Raw genomic sequence first — 21200 nt, 5'->3', positions numbered from 1 at the left:
AATATCTGGAGGGCAGATTACTACCATTGCCAGAACTCAGCGATAAAAATACCTCGAGTCAATGCTATCAACCAATGGAAAACTGCATAATGAAATTCCTTCACGCTTAAACGCAACCTAGATGAAGTGGCATTCCACAACTGGTGTTCTTTGTGATGGACGTATCAGCACACGTCCCAAATCTAAAATTTATCGCAATGTCGTCCGTCTCCCGCTCTCTATAGCTCTGAGTGTTAGCCGACTATAAAAGACAATGAACGGCGTTTTGCGGTAATGTAGACGAAGATGTTGCGTTGGACGAGTGGCGTGACACATTTTGATCACGTCTGAAATGAGAATATCCGCGATCGATATGGGTTTGCACCGATCGTGGAAAAACTGCGAGAGAGGCGTTTTCGATGGTGTGGTCACTTAATTCACGCTATCGAGAATTCACTTACCAATATTGGTCTGAGCATCAAAGTCAACAAACAACCAAAAAGCCGGCCGAAACAACGGTAGCTTGATACGCTGGATGTGGATTTAAAGGCCTCGCGATTACATCCTGATCAGACATTTGATAAAATCAAATTACGAAACCCATCACGACGAGCCCCGCTTGTGAACGGGACAAGTGCATGACAGCTCCGTGTCACATAGCTAAAAACTCTATTGCCCTCTCTTTTTTAGCGTGATTTAAATAAATCATTTGATGGAAACCTCTGTATTGATAATAGCCAACCTGATCCGCTTCACACTCTGAGTTTAATATTATTAGCAAATGGCAAGAATGTAACCTACATCAAATATAAAAAAGGCTGGGGAGAATTAGATTCTTCTTGAATGGAATTTTAATATTTCACTCGAATGTCAATTATTTTCGTTAATTATGACGTCAGCATTTTATTTTACAGTTAGTTCGCTCGAAATTGCTAAGTTTGAACTGCTATAACTTTGGCATTAATGACCAGATTACCATAACATTTTACAAGTATATACGAAACATTGTCCTCTATGCTGGTACAAAATGCGGAAGTCCTAGGATGAATTTAAGGGGGTTATTCAGTAAGTTTCTAAAAGTTAGTAATATGCTATTAGCAAGTTTATTTGAGCAGATATCGGAATAGGACATATTTTGAGGCCTAGATTTCATTTAAGCGCACCAGCCTGATTTTTTCAGATTTTTAGGATGGGTAGTTACCGAAAATGAGTCCTGTCTCACTTTAAGCGCGTACATTTTGACTCCTTACTCACATACTTTGCAATTCACGCCAAAACTAATGTCAGTTTCGGAAAATACCTGATACCCTACATGACTATGTCTGACGAAAAAATTGTTGAATCCCCCCTTTGCATATATGGGGAGCCCTCCTTTAAACTCCAGCTAAATTTATGCCACTCGCTGTATGCGTAGGATTTCATAGTTCCCATCTGTCCCCCAAATTTCGTTCGGATCGGTTCAGCCGTTTTGGAGAAAAGTACGTGTGACAGACATTGAATTGATTTTAATAAGGTTTCGTTTTACACAAAACCTTAATTATGAGTGACATCAGTGGAAATTTAAAATGTTATAGGAACACATTTGGAGAAGAATGGGTCTTTAATTAGGATAATCAATTACAGATGGCTCGATGAGGGAGCTGTTCACTTTTCGAAGGATCTAGTATTATAATACCTTCCTATTCTCATTTGAATCGCTTTATTGCGATTTATTCTCATTTGAATCGCTTTATTGCCAAAGGTTTAGATTTCCACCCTCCAAGTGGTAAAAAGTCACAGATTTCGAATCCACCCACGATTTGGCCAATCAAATCGCGACAAACGCATGAATTTTGGAAGCTTTACCAGATTTATGTTGCCTCAGGAAAAAATCTGTGGAAGACATGCTTTCCATTTCTGTGGAAAGCCTGTATTCAGTGTCTACGGTCAGTCAGAAAGGAGAGTACAGCAACTCCAATAATGATAGGAACTACAAACCCGACTACCGCCGGTTTGTCGGTGACACTGTTGTCTAATTCTTCCCAAAAAAGAGAGAGGAAAACCCAGAAGAAGGAATTTTCAGCCGGAAAGAAGAAGGGACTCATTGGACGTTCTGAAGACTGAATAGAATTTTCAAGAATTGCAGAGTTGAGTCTGCACAGACTCTATTGGAAGTATCATCTGGGAGAACGAGTGGAAGAACTACCACTTTCTGCAAACCTTTTAACATCAATATATCCTGCTCATTGGGGTTTAAGAATTAACTCAAAGTTTTTCATGCTTGTCGTAGGAGGCGACTAAAAGGAATAGAAATTTGTAGGTAAGCAACTTACAAATTTTGAAACTTTATTGCTACCGAAACGTCAATAATGTATCGAATAGGGACTGATCTCACGATTAAGACCTTTGGCGGTCGAAAACGGATTATGATTAGTTTTTGAAATGTGCGCATACTATATGACAACGGTATCGAGGGTTCTCAGAATGCTCGCTTTCTCCAACCTGAGCGGGAATTCCATCAATATAAGCTGGACATTTTGGGCCTAAGCGAAGTAAGGTGGCGGGACTCTGGAGGGTACTTCTCTTCGTCTTGCCACACCTAGAGCAATGTACTTTGTATTCTGAAAAGCTAAGTGGTAGTAGACCCGAATCCGGTGTCGAGTTGCTTCTAACAGCTACCGCAGGTTTCAGATAAACTTGTAACTACAAGATTCCGGCCCAGGTTAAGGAGCACCACAATTGTCCAATGCTACGCACCAACGGAGACTTCCAATATAGTGGCTTCCTAGGAGGAATTATATGCAGTTCAGGAGAGGCTTCCTAAAAGTGACATTGTGATTTTAATGCCAAGATGGGCTCTGATGTGGTGGAGAAAGACACTTTTGGCGACCATAACGATAATGGTAGGAGGTTTGTGGATTTCTGCCACTTCCACCGTCTCGTTATTTGTGGCACATTGTTCGAGCACAGAGCCTGCCTTAAGGTCAGTTGGGTTTCAACTCATGGACACCGCACGAGCAATCAGATCGACCACATCACCATCGGCAGTAGATTTAGGAGTTGTGTCCAGGATGTGCGTAACAAGAAAGGCGCTGACATCGCGAAAGGAATCGCCACTTCTTGCAGGGTTGGGGAGCTGCGACCCCCAAAGTTCAACATAGACCGCTTGTATGAACGGACTGTCACTCGACAGTGTGAGAGCTATCTTACTGATCGGACGGCAGATATACTGATTAACCTACCTGAGAATATCGATGAGCATTGGGCTGCCATCAAGAATACTCTTTTCTCGGGTGCTACGCAAGTCGTCGATAAGATCTGGTTGACTGCGAAATTGTGAAAGCAGATCGATGAACGGAAAGGATTGAAGGTTCTATTGACGACTGCGAACGATATGGGTATGACGCGCTCGAATTCCGATACCAAGCGAGAATCTCGAGAAGTTCAGCATAGAGAACGGCGTAACAAGAGAGAATTTGTTATTGCGCTGAAGTGCAAGATGCCACAGAGCGCGGCGATTTCAGAAGTGTATGCTGTATCACCATCGCAAATCCTTCGATGGTCCTGTGAAGGACGTCAACGGTCTTATCACATCTGGCGAGGTTTCTCCTCTTGTGGCTGAAATGGCTAGTCTCCACAGCATGCGGATACGGATTGTTCTGCCAAGCAGAAGAAAAATAATTTCGACCATCAATGCACTGAAACGGGGTAAAGCCGGCTTGCCGGTCTCCCTTGAGAGTTATTTATTACTGCCCTTGCAGTTACTGCAGATCTACTCGTACGAAAATCTTGGAAATCCGAGACCTTTCCCATAGAAAGAGCAGGCTGTTTTCCGTTACCGATTCTCCTAGATTGTCCACATCAATACCGTACGCATTATTTTTGAACAGTGCGCGGAGTTTAGATCTTCGCCGCAACTGCTCTTCGTCTATTTCGAGAAAGCTTGATCGATTTCGATAGCGTGAACAGGTAGTGCATCTGGTGTGTTCTACGCATGACGACATTCCGGAGAAACTAATAGCTATTATCACAGCGGTATATAATGACGCAAAATATTATTATTTCTCATTGTTATTGGTGATGTTCTTCATGCTGCCTTGTCCGGAGGACATGGACTCCTCAATGTTCAATGGATTATGACATCTTTCCTCAAACACCTCAATTACGCAGAACAGTGAAGGAGAAGTGCATGCGTCTCGGTAAGTCCTGGGGGAACTGAAGGTAATTTCAAGTAACCGCGAACGATGCGCGTAGATGTGGTTGACGCGCTATAATCCACCAAGGGGTAAATGGCGACCATATATATTTTAACACGAAAGTGCTGGCCATCGGCTCCAATAATGCTTTCAGCACTTCTCTAATGTCGGAGTAGTATCCTCCTCCGACATGGCACTGCTTTGCGTTTCGCCGTCCGAATTGAACCCTAGAAGGTCTAGGCCAAGGTTGTTCAGCTTCTCCTCTTCTGTGAACAGCAGAACCACTTCCCTGCTATATCCTGCCCTTTCAGGTTATATCTACCCCGATCGTGAGGAGTTTGCCTCAATTCTCCTTGTTGATATCCGCTGCTCCCCTTTTTTTGACTCTGATACTGCAAGCTTAGATCTGTCCTGCGCCTTCTTAAGGGTCTACTCCTTTTTCAGACCTTTCTTCCGGTTGCGCAGATCATTTAGCACCTGTGCTACTGAAGCCTGTCTCCTTCCTGGCCTCTGATATGGTAATCTCATACGTACCCCGCTCCTGGAGAGCCACGTATCAACCCCAAAGAGAGGTAGGTTGGCTCCCAGAAGGCCGTATTCTGAGTCAGTCTATTCTGCAATTCACTGCTTGACCCCTTGGCTGTATTAATTAATCGTTTCGGAACCGCGTGTAGAAATATTTAACGCGCCGTTGATTTAATTGGCGATTGATGCCTCAGGCATAGTCTTTCTGTAAATCAAAATAAAACCACAATGGTATTATTTACAAAAAGGAGAAAACTGAAAGATCTTTGCCTTCCAGAGATGAGGTCTGCAACCCCTCAATTTTCCTAAGAAGTCAAATATCTGGTGGTAATTCTAGACAAGAGAGAAGGAACAAACATATAGAAGTAAATATGAAACGAGATCTTGCAGCCTATGAGCTGTGCAGACGGAGGATGGATATGGGGACTTAGATTTCATGGAGTAATGTGGATATATGGTCCTATCATTAGGTCCGTGTTAATTTATGAATCCGTATGGGGTGGGTTCAGGTGAAACAAGAGTATTTTTCACTGTAAATTAGCTTCGCTACAAACAACTGTTTTTATTTCTTTCGAACAATATGCAACGGTCTTTCAAGCTGATGTGTAACTGAAATGTTGATCCTAAAAGCTGCAGCCTGGGTGATTAACGAGCTACTGAAGGACCGGAGCGCCACAATCTGCAGGGATAATCAAGCTGCATTGGGGGCATTGAACAGCTTTTTGTTCATAGAATTATAGAAATGGTTTGAACTGTATATCTAGCTTCAATACGGAGGAGCTACTCTGGGTAGCCGATCTCTGCAACATTGAGGGAAATGAAATCTTGGATGCCTTTACAAAAGAGGATTCAATTTCCCCTTTTCCCGAAACGGAACCAACAATTGGAGTTTCAGGAGCATTGATTTATGCTACTATCGAGAATTGGGAACTAGCTTCCCATAATGGCAGGTGGCATCAGACATCATATTTTTGCTGCTGATATGCTCCAGTTATCACATCCACTAGCGGAAATCCTGCAACACATAAACGAATCCGAGATATTCCATTGGACCGGGAAATCGAGTACATTAAACCACCAGGCTCTGAGTGTTCAAAGGCTTTGCTTCTCCCCCGCCTGATACACACACATTCTCTCACCACCGGCATTGCATTACTCCTCTATCCTCTTGATTTAGCAGCCATTTTTAGGAAATAATGATTTTCAAGGATGTGCGTCTAATTTTCCCTTACCCTTCTTCGAAATCCCATAACATCTCAGATGTGTATTCCCTTTATGATATCTTTAGCTTCTTCAGGTGATAATTTAGCCTACATTGACCAGTGAATATTTCTACTGTGATTAGAAGGTGAGGTTTAAACCATCGTTCGAGCGCTTGGGTTCGTATCCGCGCACTCCGAACTGTTCCATTCCTGGTAAATTAGCCCAAAACAGCTCCCTCAGGCGTTCCTCTTCGTTTTTCGGCGTAGTAGAATCCATTTCCAACTCCACAGAATGGCTCTGGTCGGTGCAGCGGCTCCTCCCTGCTCCTTTTCTGACCGGCTCGTCCGCTGCCTGATTGCCTTCTAACACAATGGGAGCTGGAACCCAAAGTAGTCAAAGCTTATTGAGCGAGCCGGGCATTCCCATACCAGTTTGTAGGTCAACCGGACACAAGTCCCTTTACAGCTGCCTATAGTCCCTACAGTCCATTTCGAGGTTGAAGAAGGCATATCTATCTATAGCGTACATTTCCACCTGAAAAAATTGCTGGAATGCTTACCCATTGGTTCAAAGTATACTTTCCTTGGAGCAATGACCCCGGCGCGCCTCCCCTCTCTACAATAAGGGATCCATCACTGTACCAGGTAAATAGTTTCCGGTTCAATCCGTACATCAACGCCACGTTCTACCAGTTTACTCTATTGCTCCGACGTGTTTTAAAGTTCTTATCGAAATGAAGCCCGGTTGTCAAGTTATCCCTTGGTATCAGTAACTTGGGATACCGCCTAGAAGGAATATTAATCTTCCTTCGATTCCGACATATGATTCATGACTCTTCCAGCGTAGTTTTTGGTCTAATGTGATTCCCAATTTTTGACCTCCGTTACTCGTTTCCCCCTCATGCCATGCAATTATGCAATAACATAGCTCGCAGGCGAGCAAGCTTGCCCTTCCTAGTGAATGGTTACTATATCGGCTTTGGCTGGATTTATGCTGCGAGTGATTCTAAGCCCAATTTATATTCTGTCATATAAAGTATCCTCATATTTGCCTCTACAAATTAGAACAATGTCATCAGCGCAACCCTGGAACTATATTCCAGTATTTCTTAGCTCTCCTAGGAGTTCCTCACCATATTCCACATTACCGGCGCATGACCTTGAGTAGGGTTCATGAAAATAGAATTTGTACCTGTCGGCACTTCTATTTGCCTACTCTCCAACATTCTGCCCATTCAGAAGGTCAAGGTGTTTCGCACTCCCTTACGGATCAGAGCATTTTGTATCTCTAGTGCAATATGTTATAGAACACTCCTTCGATGTCCAGAAACGCACACAGTGCTATTTCTTCCGTTTTGGTACTACATCAGTCAGCTGATACAGGGCAGTTTCGGTTGACCATCCTGTCCGGAAAGCGTGTCTTCAAGCAGATAGGAGTCGTTACCTTGTCTTTGCCTATAGATTTAGGTAGTTTCGATACCCGGAAGCTTTTTCATTTTCAGCTGCTATACGCCTTCAGTACCCTTTTGTACCTCTGCCCTTATCCGCTGTGTTTCACGTGGTTTAACAGTTTTCGGACCATCGTTGTCATTCTGATTAGGTTCCTGTTCCACCAAGGTACATCCCTTGATGCCTTGACTGGCTTAGCCGGACAGCTGACGTCATATGCGTCAATACCGACTTTGTTCAGGCCCTTCACCACTGTCTCCAACTCTATTTCACGATATCATCGCACACCTGTAGATGAGCCATGTTTTTACTTAGGATGTATTCTGTCTGTTATCCTGAAATTCCTTATTATTCTACCTACTTCTTTCATCCAACATAGGGGCTCATTGACACCCTCCAATGCTTGACCAAACCGCTCATCGGATTTCCTAAAGTTATGTCTAGTAACTCTACCTGGTAATGGTTAAGAATGTCGGCAAGTTCCCTACATTGTGTACTCCTAACTTACAATTGAACTGTAGATTCATATATTAACAGAATGTTGACCACCTAAAGTGCCTAGACTCTCTGCAGATCAGCCGTCTCGCTTAATCGTTTTTCATGCAAGAAAAGGGGCAACACAAATGGAACTGACAATCCAACCGGACTCGGCACACCTTCCGGCCACCGATTAAGTGTGGACTGTCCACGCGATACGCCTATCGTAACGTGTATAGCTGCCTTCAAGCCCCTCATCCACGTTCAATTTGGCCTGTCAGTTACGTTTGGACAGTCCGCATTTGACCGGCGGCCCGTCAGTTTAGATTCTTCAAATGGCCGGCGATCGAAGATTTAATGTTCGTTTAGGATGTGAACGAGAATTTTATGGTCATATTTATCGCTAGTGAACATTTTTTATAAATGCTCACTCACGAAAACATCTCAAGATCTCGTCTCGAGGCCTTCGACGTCCAGAGTTAAATTAATGATGTTGTAGCTTGCCGATACGTGGATAGTACTTTCAGTTCAACTGGCGGCTCTTCCATCGTAACCGCCAGGCCGAACTAAACGTGGATGGCATGCTTTAGATATATGATACAGTGGCAAAATCAGCTGACACAACAAAATAGAACCGCAATGTAGATCTGTTTTAGTACTATTCCCACATAAAATGTCGTTCGTTTATTTCACCCGCAAGATCTGTGTATGGCTGCACACCCGCCCTCAGACTATGAACTTGAGATATGCCTTGAATGGAGCCATTAAATTATCCTAAACGATTGTATTATTTCTATGTAAAACGCGTTGAACTTTTGAAATAATTATCAAAGTTGAAAATCAAAAAGAAAATGTCGGTCCCTAGGTTAGAACAAAATCCGTTCATAAATAACCTCAACTGGAGTCGTGGGATGAAAATGATCCCCACCACATTTTTGCTCTAATATTTATATTTTTTAACTTACGCGCACGCGCATCTAAGTAATCTCATTACGTCACGTGCTGCGATGATTGCCGAACATAAGGCGGTTAGTCCTTGCTAGAAGCCAAATGGACCTACGACACCAATTACGTATGTTTTTTTTAATTTGAATTTATATTTATTATTTTTGTTTTTTTTTTTCATTAATTTGAAACAAAAATGTCACGAAATCTAAATGCCCACGCAGTCCATGTATTTCTAGAAGATAAGTTTGATTTCGAGAGCGATATTAGTAACGGGAAACAAGTGGAGAATGTTAGTTGCTCAAAAGACGTAGCTCTAAGCAAAAGGGAAATAGCACGTGCAGTCGGTTTAGGGTATTTTTGAGACAAGAATCGATCCAAATGGTTGGCTTCTTAAAAACAGAAGGATTTGTTATCATGACTGGATGCCGGATAACTCAGCTGTGAATGACTACCTAATTCAAATCAGGATAATAATATCGGAAGAGTATAATGCTGGCCGCATTGCCTGTTACACTATACTGTAGTGTACCGTTACGTCTCGAATGAAGTGCTCTAACACACTTCGAGACCCTGAATCATTATGGATTGTTGCGCCAACGATTGTTGTATTTGGCTGACAGCATTGACTCGAGATATTTAAATCGCTCAGTACTGTCAGTTTCAGTAACCTTCCCAGAACTAAACGAATTAAATATCTCGGGTCAATGCTATCAGCCAATGGAGAACTGCGTTATGAAATTGCTTCACGCACTAACGCAACCTCGATGAAGAGGCATTCCACAACTTTCTTTGTGATCGACGTATCAACGAACGTCTCAAATCTAAAGTTTACTCTATAGTTCTGAGTATTGGAAGGCTATAAAAGACAATGAACGGCGTCTTGCAGTAATGGGGACAAAGATGTTGTGTTGGACTAGCGGCGTGACACGTTTTGATCACATCCGAAATCAACTACGAGATAGGCATCCACTCGATGTTCAGACCAATATTGCCAAGCGAATTCTCGTTAGTGCGATATACGTGATCATATGATCGAAGATGAATCAATGGTAAGCGACCAAAAAGCCGGCCGAAACAACGGTGACTTGATACACTAGAGGAGCATTTAAAATCCTCGAAATTGTATCCAAATCAGGCATTTCATAAAATAAAAAGGCGAAACCGATCACGACGAGCCGACCCCGCTTGTGAACGGAAGAAAGGCTCAAGAAAAACAAAAAGATGTGAGAAGCGACGAGCGCATGACAGCTCCATGTCACATAATTAAAAATTCCATTGCCCTCTAGTTTTTAGAAAGCGATTTAAATAAATCATTTGATGGAATGCCCTGTATCGATAATAGTCAACCTCATACGCTTCAGACTCTGAGTCTAATATCATTAGCAAATGCGAAGAATTTTATTCACAACAGATACAAAAAGGGCTGGGGAGAAGTGGATTCTTCATGAATGGAATTTTAATATTTCATTCGAATGTCAATTATTCTCGTTAATTATGATGTCAGCATCTTATTTGTATGGCTTAGGATGCGGTAAATTCGCACGAAATTGATAAGTTTGAACTGCTATAACTTTGACACTAACAGTAGTGTTCGGATAGTTTCCAAAAATGAGTCATGTCTCACTCTAAGTGCGTACATTTTGATGATTTACTCGGGCAGTTTACAATTCACGCCAAAACTAATATCAGTTTCGGAAAGAACTAATCATTTGATACCCCACACGACTATATCCGGTGAAAAATTGTTTAAATCTCCCTTTGGCATGTATGGGGAGCTCCCCTTTAAACTCCACTTAAATTTACGTCAATCGCTGTATGCGTGGGATTTCATAGTTCCCATATGTCCACCAAATTTCGTTCGGATTGGTTTAGCCGTTTTGGAGAAAAGTGCGTGTGACAGACAGACAGACAAAGAGTGAATCGATTTTTGTTGTTTTACACTCAACCTTAAAAAGCAAAATATGCAACACAAAATTGAAGGCACAAAGAAATTAAATCTGTAATATTTCAGTCTTGTTGCCCTTTTAGTACTTGAAGGATTACGTTTTTTAACATATTTTTGTTAGTGATGGACACTTTGCGGATAGCTTTTTTTCAAAAATGACCACAAATATTCAATTGGATTATAATCCGGTGAACATGGGGGAGTTTTGAGTTGTTTCGGGGTGTTGTACAGCAACCAGAGCTTAACGTTGTGCGCCGTATGCTTGGGATCGTTGTCTTCTTGGAACCAATACACGCCCTTTATATTCAATTTGGCAGCACTAGGATTCAAGTTGGGTTTTAATATATCTAAGTATTTATACTGGTCTATAATTCTATCGATAATTTCCAAATTTCCGACTCCACCATACAGAAGTTATACACCCCCAAACAATAATTCCACCGCCACCGTGCTTTACTGTTGCTGATAAATTTTTCCTCTTCAGGGCTCTATTTGCATTCCTGCAAACTATTTGCTTCCCATCAGGGGCAAATACATTAAATTTACTTTCATCGCTTCAAATTAAATTTTTTGCAAAAATCGGGACTCTGATAATCGTATTTTTTAGCAAATTCGAGTATTTTCATTTCATTAACTTTGGTTATGAATGGCTTCCTATGAGAAACTCTTCCATTAAAGTCGTGATTCCGGAGCGTTCTTCGTACCGTTTGCTTAGAAATGGGTTTGTGGATCATTACGGAGGCTTCAGCTCGTAGGTTGCTTATGGGCTTTTTTGGTTCTTTATTGATTTGCTGTTGAATATACTATTGATCGAGAGGCGTTAGTAGCTTTTTTCGCCCCTTAGCGGGTCTATTTTTCCGTCATTTTTCCATTTGTTTATAATCGGTCTCACTGATGAACATAATCTTTCGACGATTCTACCAATTTCGCGGTAAGTTTTCCATTCATAAACAACCTTAACAATAATTTTTCGCTCTTCAACTGTTGTTTCCTTCCCCATTTTGTTCTAAACAGTATTTTCAAAACAAATCCGGAAAACTTACTACTGTGATACTATTTATTTGCCTTTTTCCAGTTGGGGTCATTTTGGACTGAAGGAGGTCATCCCGTGTGAAGGCCGTTTTTTTGCCTTTTTTTGAAAAATTATTTTGGAGGACTGGATAAAGATAGAAAGCCAGAAAAGTGGCTATTTCTACGACCATGGCCCCAGAATGAAGGTGTTTAGGAGCGAAAGTCCAGATCAATGCATTTAACGACTCATTGTTATTCTGGGTCTTTGCTTCTAAACATCTGTTCAAGAGATCATCTCGTGAGAAATCTTCGTAGATTGGTTTGATGGCTGTTTGAACTTCTTCAGTCAAAGGTGCCTTCTCGTGGTGGAAACTATCCAGTGCTCCTTTAGCTTCCGCTTTGCGCCATTTGCAAAACTGTCCTCGCCTGCTGGACAATTGTGATGCTGAGTATTTTCGTCTGTAGAACATTGATGGAAGAAAATTGCCCAAATTTCTTGCTCCATTCCTTCTATCGAATAGCTAGCCCAAAAAATGTAGTGAGGTCGTTAATAACCTTATCAGTAAGTTTTCCAGCCCTTTCCACCAATGCCTTTGTGATTCTTCTTTAAATTTTTAAGCCGCGTTCCCATTATTTTCTCGACATGCGTACCACTACGTATATTTTATTATTTGCAGAAATCCGCAGAAATACCGGAGAAAACTCCCGCAAAATCCAATATATAATATACAAAACTTATCGCGATTGGAAAATCCATGTTCATGCTTACTAAAAGTTTCTTTGCTGATGTTGATGCGAAGTCCTTTTTTTTCTTTGATAAGTGTCGATTCCCATGAAATACTCGTTTTTTAGTACGAGCATGACGCGTGATGAAGGATCTCCCTTCGTACGATCCATTTAAAAAAATCACTGAACACACAAACAGTACAATACTTACAACAAAATATACCTGAGTATAGCTTGAAAGCCTTTCAGTGCTCACTCTAGACTGGATTATCTTTTTTATTTCAAACAGCAAATAAGTTTAGACAATTGATTGATTTTCCATCTTTTTATATGATATTTATACCTGTGTTCGAATTTATAAGGCTCAGGTAAAGAACTAACAGGTAAAAAAGATTCGATGCTCTTTCTCATCGAGTACTCTAGCCGCGGCTGCAAACTCCTTACCTGTTTAACCCTGTAATTTCTGAACGACTCGGAATATCGCAAAATCCCTTTGCCCACATATTCTCCACTATATATAGATACAATTCGATTTCTCCAACCCGACACACGCGATGACCCACTTAAGCGTTAAACAATTGCATTATTTCATTTCACTTCTACCATAATTGTCTGAACTAAAAATCGAAAAGAGAATGTGGCTTACTAGCCTGAACAAATTCAAGCTTATTATCAGAAGCTGGATTAGTAAGAAACAGTCAAACAGCTAACTCCAATTGGTCAAATGAAATTTCTAGTAAAATACTAGAATTTTCCGTTGAAAACCCGTTAGAAAAAAGTGCTTAAACTAAAAGCTCGGCATAAGCTCCACATACTCAACGTTGTTGGCAACATCCGAAAAGTGAGCGATGACGACACACGGTGGAGCGCGGCGAATTGGAGTTTATGACCGAAGGCGTCGCGCCAGAGCGCGAAATCCACTCGCCGCGAAGCTCCCCGGCTCCAACACAACCACGATCTAGCCGCCTGGCAGCCGGGCGGCTTAACATTTCGCCACAGTTCGAGGCGTTCAGTCGAAACCTGCGAATGTGTTGCGAAGCGAGCGCTCAGCTCACGACGGCTCACGGTTCACTTAGCGAAACGTCCGAAGTAATCAGAGCGCCCCGCCAAGGGTGGCATTCGCTGTCAGAAATCGGTCATCGTCCAACGTGCCCGCTCCCCTCCCCGCCGGCCGGGTAGATCGCGCTCCAAGCCCCCATCGCCAACGCGTCAGCTGCTGCCCGTTTCCGCCCGCTTGCGGCTTGCGTTCACGTGGTGACGGATAGTGACGTAGCGCGCGGTGTCCGTGTGTGTATGGTGAGCTTCCATGTGCGCGCGATATGTGCAGTGTTTTTTGGACAATTCCATGAACGAGATAAAACGCGGCGGTGAGTCGTGAATTACACTCGTACTTGCAGTGCAGAGAAGGAGCGGGGCCGCGAGGAACAGGAAAGGGATTAACTCGTCGCGCCATTTGCCGTCCCGGGGAGATGTGCAACGTTCGCCTGAGCAACTGGAAAGGGATATAAAACGGATAAGCGATTGCCCGGAAAGGAAATGTGAGTTATGCAGCAGTAATTTAACTTTCTAGCGGGGAGGAGGGGGCACCTGAGCCCTCCTTCTGGATGGCCAGGGTGGTGGGCGCATTCTTTTCTAGTGCCAAACTTCTAGGTCCCGCGTTTTAGTACTACATAAGGAAATGCAACACTTTAAGAGGAATAGTCGGAAAAATGCGAAATTCTGCTGAGGAACAAATGTTGTTTGGGGGTCGACTTTCTGGTTGGTTGCTAAGTCCAGACAGCAGAAAATAGAAATTTCTTCAGATACTTCCCAGGCATATCTACACACAGGACCTGTAGAATCCAAAGAACTCTTAACGAGTTTGGATTCGAGGGCGAACCGTGCTCCAGCGAAAATTTCGGCCGGACGTAGACCTTAGTAACTATGTAGCATCATTACGCCCCGTTTGTAAGAAAAGCAACGAAGTTTCCGAATTTCTAGGCGCCCGACTTATGCCCCACATGAAATCGGCACGTAACCAGTACCAGGTCTTCAACGCCGTGAAAAGTATTTGAGTAGGTTTTGGAGAGAAGCAGGCTCTTGCTGGTTCCTTCCTTTCTTCCCTTTCTGTCTCTTCCAGGAGTGGGGCTCAAAACTAAACCCTACTGAGGCGCCATAATATTTTAGGGGAGCGTGACTGTTAATAGTTTGCATCGGCTCTCTTGCGCCCGTCATTACACTTCTCAGATTAAATTTGCGTAAGGATTGTCGAAGAAATGTTTGCAATCATCACGAGAAGCAGGGATGCGTCTCTCTAGTGGGAAGTTCTTTGAACCATGTTTAAAAGGATTCCTTATGTGTTTCCTTTTGATATCAGATGATGGAATCTACGAAGATCCAATCCAATCCAAAATGTGTAAGTGTAATGATACGTATTAATGAAAACTGGCAAACAGGAAAGGGGAGGGCAGGGGTGATGATGGCAAGCATTGCGTTGTGGTTTCTATGAAAAAGGAACAAGTACGCCTTTGCGGAGCGTAACAACAAGGATGAAAGTTTCATTTATGTCTGCAGTTTCCTGAACTTTGTTGTTGGTAGCATATTGCTCGACCGCAGTGTCTGTTAGAAAATCTGGTGCCCGCAAGAGCAGAGAACTTCGATCCGCTGTCCCGACTCAGGGTTCGTTTAGCAATACGAAATTTTTCTGGCTGTGCAGACGAAGTGGAACAATATACTGCAGCCGAAACCTCAACAACGCCTCGGATTAGGACTGACCACATGGTCGAAAACGGAGTATGATTGGTTTCTGAAATTTGTGCACGCTCCGTGACAACGGTATGGAGAATCCCTAGAATGTTCGCTTTCTCCAACTCGTGCGAAAATTCCAACGATATAAGCTGCAAAATTCTGTGCCTAAACGAAATAAAGTAGAGAAAACCTGGAGAGTACTCCTTTCCGTCTTGCGGCTTTTGGTTTTGTACTCCGAAACCCGAGTGGTAGCAGACGCGAATCCGGTGTCTGGTGGTTTCTAACAGCTACCGAAAAACTTGATCTCTTGATCTGGGAGCCGATTTTTGACAGACTTCTGACTGGAAGATTCCGGTCCAGGTGAAAGAGCATCAATATTGTACAGTGCTACGCATTAACGGAGATTTCCGATATAGTTGAGAACGATGCTTTCTGCGAGTGATTACATGCAGTTTAAGAAGAGATACCTAAAGGTGATATGGGAAACGCAGTATTAGTGGGTGGTTTGTGGATTTCTGCAGATTTTACAGTCTCGCCACGGTGGTACAATGGGTGTCAACTGACCGATATCATACGAGCCATCGAATTGACCACATGACGGTCAGCAAAAGATTTAGGAGTTGTCTTCTGGATATGCTAAACAGAGGAGGCGCTGAGGTAAAGCTTCGAGAGGGAACACCGTTTGAAGATCGCTTACCTTCGCTTGCATGTTGCATTCGCCACTTCTCCCAGAGTTGGAAGCTGTGACGAGCCAAGTTCATCATCGACAGCTTATATGATCCGGCTGTCGCTCGACAGTGGGTAAATTAGATTGCAATAATTCCAGAAGTGCATACTGCATCACGAAGCAATTTGCATGCGGCTAGAAACCTATCAATGGTCTTGTCTTTTCCACGATGACGAGCAGCTGAATAGCTGGACAAATATGTCACCATAGTGGCAATTAGCGTTGTGGTACGCCACAAACTCCTGAGACCATGGCTGCTCTAATAACAGCCCGTAGCGTTCACGTAGGAAAGCAGATCTCATGCCCTGTAACTGAAGGTCTCTCTGAGGTTCTCAAAGAATGGTTTGCCCAGTGTGTGGCTCCAGCGAGAGCTGGGCAATCGCTCTAGTTGGGCCTGAGGTTTTCCCCCTTTGCAGCCTTCGCCATCTGAGGTCCGAGGCTGCTAAGTAGTGCGAATAGATTCCATCCTTGACAGTCACCACCTGGACACAGACTGTATCCGTGAAAGGACTTCCAAGAGCACAGCCAGTCCGCTCATTTCGCTCTATGTTCCTATGACCGGCAACCCAGAGGTTGGGTGATTTTGAGCGCGCTGCCCAGACTGTTCAGGGCATTTTTGCACTGCCCCACCAGCCTGGAGGATGTTGCCGCTGAATACAAGGCCTTAGTGGCCGCTTGGCAATATGTCAGAACGACGTGCTCCCAGTATTGTCAATACTTCCGCTGGGAATGCACTTGCGAAACGCATGTTACTATGGCCGTGTGATTTCGTTGTCTAGCATCCGGACTTACGTAGTCTGATAGCATTGCACGCTACAACGTATTTAATGTCGAGGTCTAGGGGGAGTTTGTGTAGAAATACGTTAAGAGTATCTGTCAGACAAGACTACAGGGCCCCGGTAGCACTTGTACACGCGGTTCCTTGAATCTTATTAAGCTTTGTTCTATTGCAATTTTTGCTCAGAGCCTGCCACCATACCATAGAGCCATACGTAAAAATGGGACGTACCACAGCTGTGTACGGCCGGAGACCCAATCTCGTTGCAAAGGTCCTATTCCAGACATAGAAGGCTGTAGAGCCCTTCTTAACCCGCAGTTCTACATATGTTCAATCTGCAATTTAGCTTCGGATCCAGGATCATACCTAGATACTTTCCATTGGAGGAAGGAACCAATCTTTGTGCATTCCGCGACGGCAAGTGGAATTCGGGTATACTTGCCTTGGTGGTGAAAGCATCAGTTCCGTTTTGGTTGGATTTTTGTGTCGTGTCCGCATTTTGCGGCCTACAGGCACACCTTTCCCAACGCTTCTTCCGTTATGTCACTCATAGTGGAGAAACATCCCTGACACTAATGTCACCAAGCTGTCGGTATACACCACCACGTTTACTCCGCTCCTGTACAGTATCCGTAAAATTTCGTCCGTCACTATTAACCAGAGCACCGACCCCATGGCATCACCCTAAGGCGTCGCTCTGCTCAGAGCTTTAGTTAAGTCTGGATTGTCCTGGTGCTTAGCATGGATGTTTTCCAATGCGTAAAATAACTCTTCAACCCAATTCTGATCAAGTCTTCCTTGTTGGCGTTGGTACTAACGTTGTTGAATACTCTCTCTACATTCAGGAAGGCAGCTAAAGTATACTGCTTGTACTGCGGTGATTGCCCAACTGTGTCAATTACCTTGTGAAAACCGGTTTCTGTGGATTTGCCTTTGAGGTAGGCGTGCTGGGATTTAGAGGAAAGCTTTCTCTCCATAATCGTCTTTAAGCTAATGTGCGTGCTACTTTAGGGTCTTCACCACGAAGGTCTTTTGCGGACATTGCTGAACTAGCAGCCCCCGGGTTTCTCCAAAAAATTCCGTCCAGGAACCCTCTGACTTTTTAGGAAAGGATGTGTCAGAATCTTGCTGAGCCTCCCATATTCGCTGGTGCTTTCAATGTTCTGAAAATGGTCGACTTGTACTTCTTCAGACAGTCCTTGTATAGTTGCCAATATTTGAGCCTATAGCAGATGTTGGAGATCTCCCTGGTCAGCTTCCTAATGCTGGATCAATCTTTAGTTCACCACAGTGGCAGTGTTTTCTTGCTGTATTTAGCAGGTACGAGACTTTAAAAGCGGTTTCGAATGCCGAGTCGCGACCTTTGGCTCTAGCTCGTCTGTCGTGCCAATCTTATTATTTTGCGCTTTGGAGAGTTTATTCTTGGAACTTAACCAAACTTCCTCCAATTGACCTTCCTGGAATCTCTGAAAGGTTTGGAGAACTCTGAACTCTGATCTAGACTGAAAAGTATAGAGCTGTAATCTAAGGAAGATCTCTAGTCAGACACTGTCCAGTTCTCTACCCTAAGAATCCCATTGTCAGTCAGTAGCGTGATATCAAGAACCTCTTCACAAAAGTCGCAGCTTTTCGAACTGGGAAAGTTGAAGGTTGGTATAGTGCATCTGTTACACATCGATAGATTTGTGTTAACAATAAAATCAAAAAATAACTCACCTTTTTCGTGATTTCCTAGCCCAACCCCTTGTATCCTTGCATTGGTTGCCGTCAAATGTTGCAGTTCTTCTGACGTAACTGATCGGTCCTGAGTCATGTAAGTGGACACAGAAAAACGTGAAGCCTCTTCCTCGCGAGGATACATAGTCTAGGTCTACCCCGATCAACGTCTCTTGTGATGTGGAATAAATTATAATATTTCCTTTGGAACCCTATTATGGTGTGTTAGTGCGATGTCTATGTATTCCTTTAGGAGGAAGACAAGCAGATTAGCTGAAGCGTACTTCGAGTGCTGCAAATTTATCTGCACTAGCTTGAGCATGATCTGTTTGCGTAGGGGGTTTGTCTGTCTCCGACGGACGGCCGATCTTTTTCTTCTCTAACATTTCGTTGGTGGCGTCGACGGGATCTAGAACGTCGTCCGGTATCGCTTTCACCCTCGCATTTCTGACTCCGAATTGATCTTTGCAGTCTGCCTTTTCCAGTACCTCCAGACACTCTCCGTTTATACGGAGCAGGAAAGGTTGGCTATTCCCCTGCGGATCCTCTCCTTGACAACCACTCAGTCGTCCATGGGAATCCTGGGTTTTTGAAAGCGCACGGATTGGACGAACTTGTCCCTCCTGGGGATTTCGCCGTAGCGGATGACTTTGAACTTTATGCCCTCCCAGACGCCGCTGATCATAGCGACGCATCAACCGAGAAAATCCCCGGAGAATTGGTTCTCTCATGCTATAACTTAGAACCCACAGAGGAATCGAAGCGGGTGATGAATCCCGTGTATTCGTCTTTGTCGTCTAGGAGATGCTTGATCTACGACAGCCTGACTTCAACACTGCTGCACACTTCCGGCGGTAGTTTACCGCTAGCGGAATTGCCATCCGTCAGCACCACACGTAAGTGAATCCTGGTTACGTCGCTGAAGGATTCACTTCGGGGCTCGTCGGCTGCCTGTTGCTGCTTACCTGTTTGCAGAGGTTGCTTAGCGTCCGAGCCCTTTTGTTCGACCTCGTCTTGAGATCGATTGCATTTGAGAGCAGTGGGCTTCGCATTCTGTTCGTCTGCTAGGCGGAAATCCGAGATTTTTCCGAGAGAGTGGAAGAAGGGAATGGTGCTTGCTCCTCCTGGAACGCATCAAAGATCACCTCGAAAGCTTAAATGATAGTGAGCAAGCTAGGTTCCGCTGTGGATACTCCTGCATTGACCATATCAACACCCTGTGGATCATTCTGGAACAGTTTCGCCGAATTCGAAAAGACTCTTGACAGAGTGAACAGGAAACGTGTTCTATGTAGGAGGGGCATTCCGGAGTAACTAATAGCTATTATCAGAGCGACATATGATAACGCAAAATTTTGCATCTCAGAGGAATTCGTGGTCCGGCAGGGCTGCATCTTGTTACCGATACTATTTCTTGTTATCGATGACGTTCTTCATGCTGGAGGGGTTAAATGGACCATATCTTTCCTCAAATACCTCGATTATGCTAATGACATCTGTTTGCTCTTTCACTAACTCATAAACTTTCGCCAAGTGGCTCTAGAAAGAGAGGCAAGTAGAGTCAGATTAAAGAAAAATACCAACAAAACCAAGTCTGACACGTCATCGCACTTTCCCTATCTGCATTAATGGACAGAGCATCGAAGATGTTGATCAATTTGTATTATTACGAAGCATGATTTCTATAGACGGTAGTATCGAACTCGAAGTCGGCCGACGCATTAACAGCGCTAGATTCGCCTTTGGTGCCTCGCCTAAGATCTGGAAATGCAGTTATCTCAACACCAAGATTAAGTTGAGACTGTTCTGTGTTGCTATATGCGAGTAGCACATTGAAATGGAGTGTTTCTCAAAAGCTGCAAGCATTTTGCAACACCTGTCTATGTACGTCGTATCGTCTAAGTATGATGGCCTGATAATATTTTAAACGAAAAACTTGGTCAGCGTACAAGCCTGGTACCCGCGCGCACTGTGATCGGAAGGCGGAAGTGGCAGTGAATAGGTCACACATTAAAGAGGGGTGCCATTTGCATTGCGGGCTACGTCATACAGTGGGATTCAATCTCCTAAGGTCGCCGACGAGTGGGTCAGGTAACCATGAACGATGGCGCATAGTTGTGACTGGCACACTATATCCCACTAAGGGGTAAATGGCAACCATATATCGATATGTTAGCGATTTTTGCAGGTATTTTCTCCAATTCAATTTTTTTGTTCTGGTGATTTGCTGACATCCGAGCGTATCGTTGCTTTTTATCCGATTTCTCTCTTTCCTTCTTTGAAGAAACATCACCACCCTTGTGTCAATAGAACAATCACCATCATCATCTTCACTGAATTTATCACTATCGATCGAGTAAATTTGGATTAGCTACACTTTTAGAAAGAAAACAGAACAATACTTCAAAGCGCTTCTATTAGGTTGTTGCACATGAAATGGCCGATTTAGTACTAAAATTTGAAACGACACGCTTATAAAAATTTATTTAATTAATCAAAATAGGTGCCAGTCGATTCAAAACACTTGTCCTATCGAGATACAAGAGCATGTATGTCATTTTCGTAGAAGTCCAATTTTCGGGTGTTGATAAAATTTTATCAATTTTGATGGCCTCTTCATTCCTAAATTGATCCAGAAATGATCCAAATGCTTAAAAAAGTGGTAGTCGGTTACCGAAAGGTCCGGTGAATATGATGGATGAGGCAGAGTCTCATACTTCAATTCGTTCAACTTTTGAACCGTTGTTCTGGGAACATGAGGGCGTGCATTGTCGTGAAGGAGTATCACGCCATCTCTGTTGACTAATTTCGGCCG

The 21200-nt window shown here is 43.5% G+C and overlaps 1 protein-coding gene across 2 annotated transcripts in view; it reads left to right on the top strand.

Moving 5' to 3' along the window:
• Positions 1–13430: 13430 nt before the first annotated feature.
• The window catches only part of LOC119654644 (lysine-specific demethylase 3A), a 308568-nt gene continuing 300798 nt past the window's right edge, over positions 13431–21200 (top strand). For both annotated transcript variants that reach the window (XM_038060122.1, XM_038060121.1), the window contains exon 1: positions 13431–13975. The gene's annotated coding sequence lies outside the window, so the exon portion shown is untranslated. The remainder of the gene's footprint in view (positions 13976–21200) is intronic.

The sequence above is a fragment of the Hermetia illucens genome, chromosome 4 (genome assembly GCF_905115235.1).
Source record: "Hermetia illucens chromosome 4, iHerIll2.2.curated.20191125, whole genome shotgun sequence".
Lineage (NCBI taxonomy): Eukaryota > Metazoa > Arthropoda > Insecta > Diptera > Stratiomyidae > Hermetia > Hermetia illucens.
The sequence above is the reverse complement of the archived record's forward strand: the minus strand, read 5'-3'. Positions and strand labels throughout refer to the sequence as shown.